The sequence below is a fragment of the Diplotaxodon limnothrissa genome, linkage group LG15 (genome assembly GCF_057381915.1).
Source record: "Diplotaxodon limnothrissa isolate DT_005_m linkage group LG15, D_limnothrissa_male_GT1.1, whole genome shotgun sequence".
NCBI lineage: Eukaryota > Metazoa > Chordata > Actinopteri > Cichliformes > Cichlidae > Diplotaxodon > Diplotaxodon limnothrissa.
The window spans coordinates 28028650-28036898 of NC_140610.1; positions in this window are offsets into that span (position 1 = coordinate 28028650).

Genomic DNA, 8249 nt, shown 5'->3' on the forward strand with positions numbered 1-8249 from the left:
ATAAGATAAAATATATAAATTAAAGTTGAAAATAAAATAACTGTACAACAAAATACACAATATAGAACTATATAAGAATGTATGAAGAAATATAAATAAATATATATACAATAACAGCAGCTGTACAAGTATTAACCGGAAATGAAGAATATAATGTCCAGTGTTGTGCAATCCACATTATGTCTTGTGCAGTGCAAATATGCTTAAAGTGATTTAAGTGATGAAGTGAAAACAATGTCCAGAATGTCCAGTGTGTGTGTAAGAACTATATGTGTGGGTCAGTACTGTGTGGTGGTGTGATTGAGAGACCGTATCGCCTGCGGGAAGAAGCTCCTCCTCAGTCTCTCTGTGTTGGTCTTCAGGGAGCGGAATCGTTTCCTGACCTCAACAGAGAGAACAGTCTGTTGTTGGGATGGCTGAGGTCCTTCACGATCTTCCTGGCCTTGGTCCAGCACCGCCTGCTGTAGATTGAGTGCAGGTCAGGGAGCTCGGAGCGGATGGTGCGCTCAGCTGACCGCACAACCCTCTGTAGAGCTCGTCTGTCCTGCATGGTGCTGTTCCCGAACCAGGTTAAGATGTTTCCCGCCAGGATGCTCTCTATGGTGCACGAGTAAAAGTTCCTGAGCACCTTGGAGGGCAGTTGGAAGTCTCTCAAGCGTCTGAGGTGGTAGAGACGCTGACGGGCCTTTTTCACCACGGTGTTGATGTGACAGGACCATGACAGGTCCTGCGTGATGTGAACTCCGAGGTATTTGAAGCTGTCCACTCTCTCCACTGGGCACTCGTTGATGACGGGGGTCTGGTAGTTCCTCCCCTGCTTAGTGCTGAAGTCCACTATAAGCTCCTTTGTCTTACTGACGTTTAGAAGGAGGTTGTTCCTCTGGCACCAGTTCTCCAGATTCCTAATCTCCTTCAGGTAGGCCGTCTCGTTGTTATCAGAGATCAGGCCCACCACGACGGTGTCGTCAGCAAACTTGATGATGGTGGTGGAGCTGGTAGTGGCCACACAGTCATATGTGTACAAAGAGTACAGCAGGGGGCTCAGAACACACCCCTGGGGGGCTCCAGTGCTGAGAGTGGTGGAGGCTGAGACATGTCCGCCCATCCTTACTGCCTGTGGTCTGCCAGTTAGGAAGTTGGAGATCCACTGACACATAGATGAGCTGAGTCCCAGATGCTCCAGCTTGGTGGTGAGTGTGGAGGGAATTATGGTGTTAAATGCAGAGCTGTAGTCTATGAAGAGCATTTTAACATAATTCCCCCTTCTAGTGTCCAAGTGAGTGAGTGATGTGTGGAGGAGATGAGAGATGGCATCGTCTGTGGAACGATTTGGACGGTAAGCGAACTGTAGTGGGTCCAGTGTGTCTGGTAGTGAAGAAATGATGAATCTCTGACCAGGCGTTCAAAGCACTTCATCACTACTGAGGTGAGGGCTACAGGGCGATAGTCATTGAGAGAAGCAGGGTGGGGTTTCTTCGGGACAGGAACAATGATGGACTCTTTGAAGCATGTGGGGATCACTGACTGAGATAAAGAGATGTTGAATATCTCAGTGAACACAGGAGCTAGCTCAGGGCTGCCCAATCCCAGTCCTCGAGAGCTACTATCCTGCAGCTTTTAGATGCATCCCTACTCCAACACAGCTGAATCAAATGGTTTGATTACCTCTTCAGCATGCCATCCTGTTTGGCAAAGGCCTGATAACAAGCCATTCATTTGATTCAGGTGTGTGGGAACAAGGATGCATCTAAAAGCTGCAGGACGGTAGCTCTCGAGGACCGGGATTGGGCACCCCTGAGCTAGCTGGTATGCGCAGTCTCTTAGGATACGACCTGGGATGCCGTCTGGTCCTGCTGCTTTCCTGGTGTTCACTCTTTTGAAGGCTCTCCTTACTTCATGCTCGGAGATGACGAGCACGTTTCCGGTGCTGGCAGTATCTTCCTGTCTGCAGCCGTTAGCGCCGCTAACACTAGCATTGTTGGAGTCCTTAGCTGCAGCCTCGAAGCGAGCATAGAAAGTGTTCAGCTCGTCTGCCAAAGTCACGGCCGCGTTCGTCATACCGGTTGTTGGTGCTTTATAGTCCGTTATTGTCCTTAGTCCCCGCCACAGGCTCCTAGAGTCACTCTGTTGGAGTTGTGACTCTAGTTTCCTCCCGTAGCGCTACTTCGCCTCTTTCACCGCCCTCCGCACGTTATATGACGGGGCTTTGTACGGGTCCATGTCCCCCGTCGTGAGTCCCGTGTTGTAGGCAGCGGTGCGGGATCTCAGAGCGTCGCGGATGGTTTTATCCACCCACGGCTTCTGGTTGGGAAACGTTGTGATAGTCTTTGTCTCCACGGTATCATCCGCTAGTTTCCTGATGAATCCCACAACCGCTTCCGTAAACACGTTGACATCATCATCGGAGCTGTTTCTGAACATGCCCCAGTCTGCGTCATCGAGTGCGTCCTGTAACGCGGCCACCAATTGATCCGTCCAGCGCGCGACCTTCCTCTGAACTGGAACTTCCTGTTTCAGCCTTTGTTTGTATTTTGGCATGAGGAAGATGGCGGCGTGATCAGATTTGCCAAACGGAGGGCGGGATTGTGCCTTGTAGCCGTCCTTGACCGTAGTGTAGCAGTGGTCCAGTGTCCTTTCACCTCTGGTGGGGCAGGTGATGTGTTGATAAAAGTTCGGCGCTGCGCGTTTGAGGTTGGCGCTATTAAAGTCCCCCGTCACAATAAGCGCAGCGTCCCGGTGTTGTGTCTGGTGCTGTGTGAGTGCCTCATGCAGCTCGCATAAGGCGGTGACCGTGTCCGCTTGTGGTGGAATATAAACGGCACTTATAATGACCGATGTAAATTCCCAAGGTAGATAAAAAGGACGACACATGATGGACAGTAGTTCCAGATTTGGTGTGCAGGAGCGTGTGAGAGGAACAACGTTCGCACTGTTGCACCAGTTGTTGTTCACCATTAAACACACGCCGCCTCCCCTTGACTCCCCCGAGTCCCGTGTCCTGTCCATGCGGTGAACCGAGAAGAACTCGGCCGGCTGGATGGCGTGGTCCGGCACCGCTGGGTTCAGCCATGTCTCGGTGAAGCAGAGGAGACTTTTCTGTTCTTATTGTTGATTAAAGTTCGCTGAGACTTTTACTGTTAGAATAAATGTTGTTCTAGCTCTTTGATGAGTCCTGTTTTTTGTTTGTTTGTTTGTTTTTCTGTCCCGTTCGGTACTTTAGCAATCAGAATTGTCTGAGGGCCAGGAAAGATGCCCAATGGGTTTATTTCTTCAAGTGGGGAAAATGTGTCAATGTGATATTGGTCCACTTGATTGATCTTTATCATTATTATTATTATTATTTATTTATTTATTTTAAGTTATTAAAAATTGGACAGACAATTAGACAGAAAAGGGGGAAAGAAAAACAGAGGGAATCGGGGGACAGTAAGAGAAGACACTGAGAAAATCCATTGGGTCACCTGTTAACAGAAGAAAAAAGAAAACAAACAACAAGAGAACAACACAAAACAGAGGTCAAAGCAACAACCTATCTACGTGTAAGTAACAGTAAATACTAAATATTGAATGTTGAGCAGCACGCAAGATCAACAGCGCATGATATGCTTTAACCCTTTAGAGCCGATCGGAGCGGGAACGCTCTGTTATGCGTAACTATTTTTAAATCCCGGTAGCACTGCAACCACGTAAGCTAGCGCAAAAAATTTTTTTGCATATGAAACCGGAGGAGTTGTACTTACATATTGTGCCATCAGCTTGTCCTAGGTCACGGTTTCCTTCCACATAAAGCTTTGCAAAAACTGCATAAAAAGCGCTTGCAGGAACAAAAACATAATATTCCAGAAACACGCTTTGCCGGTCCGATCAGCTGTTCAAAACACTTCCTACGTTGGAATAGACGTCAGCGCGAACTTTTGCATTTCCGCCATTACCTGGCCGAAACCGGAAGTGACGTCATTTTCGCGGAAATGTAGTCTTTTTTGCGATCAGGGCCTCAGGGCCTATACTGCTCTTTTTAAAAGTTATCTTTGACTTTATGACTTTCTGTGTCGTTTCTGGGATGCTTAGGACTCATATTGCACTGCTGGAAATAGTTTATTTTGATGCATATGCTGCTTTTTTGCAAATTTGCAGTATAATATTTATTTTCGTTTTTCCTGCAGTGTATAAAAATTGGTGTATTTCAAAAATAAAACTATGAAGACACTCAAAATAAATTTCCTGTGGTGGGAAACTATTTTGTGCAACTTTTTTGTATTTACAGTTTTGAGGGATAAGCCTCTTAAATTTCTCTAACTACAAATATATGTTAAAAAATCAAAAACGATTTTCAATTTTTTTGTAGTTTATTGCACTTTTTTGCAATTTATGTAATTACTATGCACTTAATGAATACATATTATTAAAATCTGGGCTATAATGGTTGTATTGATGTATAGCAACTTGAAATGCTCCCAAAAATGGCTCCACAGCATGTAAAAATATAATATAAGCTCTGGCGGACTTGGTTCTATGGTAGGTCTTAAAGGGTTAAGGTAGCAGCCAAGGAAGATAGAGTTTGTGTCTGTGAGCACCCATGTGTACAACCCCCAGACCCAGGAGATGTTACCCTTTTCCCTGGGGTTGACGCAAGCAGCCTGCAGCCAAGTGTCCTGATGGTGTACAGAGAACAGGGGTTGTGAAGACCCCATACCTCACTCCGCTTGCTCATATCTCGTGTTGCTGCGTGCTCTAAGCGAGCAGCTCCTGTGCTCACCTGACGGTCACCTGCACCAAGGAGCTGCTGTGATTGACGGAGCAGCAGCTCTACGAGAACCAACACATGTTGTTGGACTTTCAGTTCCAGGTTTTGAGCCACAAAGTACTCATTGCCATATGCAGTAATCTGATTGGTCAAATCTGAGCCTGTTTAGAAAAAATAACTCCCAGATGCATCCACCCATGATGGATGTTTCTTTTTCAATCACTATGTGCTAAAAGACCTCCCTGCACTGAATCATACTTGTTATCAATCTCTGTCTCTCTTTCACAGCATGTCTTTTATACTGTCTTCCTTCTCTCACCCTAACCAGTCGCGGCAGATGGCCGCCCTCTCACTGAGCCTGGTTCTGCTGGAGGTTTCTTCCTGTTAAAAGGGAGTTTTTCCCTCCCACTGTCGCTAAAGTGCTTGCTCATAGGGGGTCATATGACTGCTGGGTTATTGTAAGGTCTACCTTCCAGTATAAAGCGCCTTGAGCTTGTATAAATAAAACTGAATCAGTGTACACCCCCCCCCCCCCCCCCCCCCCCAACATACACAGCGCAGGTAAGCAGCTGAGTCACACGTGAGGTAGACTCTTCATCTGCAGCTCACAGACGGTCACACGCAGAGCCATGAACCGGAGACGTGCACGTGCTTATTCACACGTTTACTTTTTTTTAATACAATAGATGTCGTCATCATCCTCATCCCCGTGTCAGCGTTGCGGTGACGTCACGCAAAATCGGCGCTTCCCGTACTGAAGTGACGGCGCTCCAAATCATGTGACCTCTGCCCGGCGCACGCTGAGCTGATCGATCAGAAGAATCTGTGCTGATTACCGATGAGCGGGTCTTCCGAAAACCCTCATACTGCCGAGCTCGCAACCGGAAACCGACCCGCCCTCACAATAAGAGTAAGCCGAGGGCAGCCGTTCCGTCACGGTCACACCTGCAGTCAGGTGTGCTGTGACGAAGTTACTCGCGTGGTCACACTTTTTACTCGTACATGAGTTATCCTCCATCATCGCTCCTCAGCAGACCAACGCTGAGGGGGCCGTGCTTTTCCGCGCTCAAGTCTTACAGTATGTAAAACGGACTCTGAGCTGCTCTCCGGTTTAAGTCTTGCTGGATCATGCAGGCCACTTACACAGCCATTCGACTCAGTCGTGTGAGGTGTGCACCGCTGGATTGGCTCAGCACACACCATCCCTATCGGTACAATCTGCAGAATCCTGCCTACCACGTGACTTTAGCCAGCAGGTGAACCACTGTTTCATTTTAATCAATGGCTAGTTTTGTGTGAACAAAAACAACATGAAAATTCAGTCTGACTCACCGAAATTACAACATAGTGCCTCTGAGTCTAACTACTGACCACTGCCAAGCCAAATGTATGATAACAGAGCTCCACAGCGCCCTCTGCTGTGGCAGTACCAGGTAATTTGACAGCCAGCCCCGGTGTGCCTGCCTCAGACTCGGTCGGTGCTGCAGTGGACTGTAATATTCTATTTTTTCTAATAAAACCTGTTCGAACCTCACTGGGCATGTTATCAGGTGCGGGCTTTTATTGTGAAGGTCTCGGCAGCTCTTCCGGTGCGGTGGTCGCTGTCGCGGTGCGTGTTGACGCAGCGGGTGCGTCAGGAGGAGATGTTGTAGAGCATCATCGGAGCCGAGCCGCCCCAGTCCGTGTGAGTCCGGATAACGGGACCCGCTCATGCTCTTCCCGCCCCGCAGCACGCCAGCCCCAGATCCAAGAAGCGAAGAGCAGCGGGGAAGAGCCCGGAGGTAAGAGAGGGGGAGGGCAGGGCGTGGAGGAGGAGAGCCTGTCTGTCATCTGTCTGTAACTCCCCCACCCTTCACACACACACATCCGTCGGTCTGTCGGAACCGGACAGGAGGAGCAGCTCCGGGCAGCAGCCGCCGAGAGGCGCTGAGGCTTGGAGAGCTGCTGCTGAAGAGCCGCTCCTCTCCTCCAGCATCAGCTCAGTGTCTGTGGTTGTCTGTGTGTATGTGCATCTGAGTGTGTGTTGTGCACACTTGTCCACATCATGAGCAGTTTTCTTCACTGGTTCTATGCCGTGATGAAAAACAGGAAGATCCCCCCTCCCTTCTCCAGACTTTTTACCTATGGAGTGAGCTGTCCAATCACCTCTGACCTCCTGAGAAGGGCAGAGCTTCACAGAGTGAGCTCCAGAGTGGATGTGAAGTCTCAGTGACTGATGGAGGAGCTGATCTACTCCATGTGTGCCCGTGTGTCAGCCTCTGATTGGACAGAGCGTCTGTGGCACTGCTGTCTGTGCTGCAGAGGAGCTTCATCTATCCTTCAGCTGTGTCTGCAAGAGCTCCTGCATACAAAACCCAGTGCTCAAACTCCAAACTCTCACTTCATCTGTTCGTGTGGTTCACACAAAAGTATTGACAGTACTGATGATACTGCAGTATATGTGCAGAAAAACACTAAAGCAGTGAAGTTTTAATGTCAGTGACTCTCACCTGTGCGAGTGTGTGTGTGAGATCATGTGGTCATTTGACAGTTGGGTATTTCGTGTTAGAAATCGGAAATATCTTTAATCCGTTCCCAGGAAACAGAATCATCTCTGAGCCGTTATTTCAAATTAGAAGTTTTATAAAGCGCTCGTGTTTTATTTTCTGCTGGTCAGTGATTTAGTTCAACTTTTAACTCTAAAGATGAAATGAACAGTTGATTTGCTCATTCTGTGTTTTTAATAAATATCGCATATTTGCCTGCATGACCCCATTTCTGTGCCGAACCTCTGTAATCAGAGCACTGTGAATAAAAATGTCTGTAGGAGTTCATTCAGTGCTTAATTGAAAGTTGAAGGTGTTTGAACCTCAGACTCAGGCTGGTGTGGACAACCTGCAGGTCCTTTTGGACCTGACTACACACCTGCAGGTGCCTCAGCTGTCAGGATTCAAACACACACAAATCAGTAAGAGCAGGATCGTCTGAAATTACTCATTTTGTCTGATTAAATATTTAAAATCTGTCACGATGGCACAACAGGCCTGCACAAACCCACCTGTATCACCTGTAGGGATGGGACCGGTATCGGTTCTGACATAAACGGTAGTAACCAGACCGAAAAGCAGCGCACATTTCGGTGCTTTTTTTTCCTGAGCTGTGATACACTTTAGATTCTAGCCAATCATTTTACGTTTCCGAGGACAGTAGGCGGGGCCAGGTACGTACGTTCTTTTAGAGCAGAGCTACAGATTAAAAATGACCAAGGCAAAGCGGTCAAAAGTCTGGCTGTACTTCACAGCAAAATATGCAAACTCAGCAGCCTGCAACAAGTGCTTTAAGCTGATACTGTCAGAGGTAACACCTCAAATCTGATGAAACACCTGGCGACGCATAGCGTTTTTTTAAAAAGCCGAGAAATGCGCCGTATTTGATAGCTTGCTGTGAGACCTCACACCGAGCACATCTACTGCGGGTGGGTTGCCTGTTATCAGACCCGGAGTTAGCAACATCCCCCAAAAACACG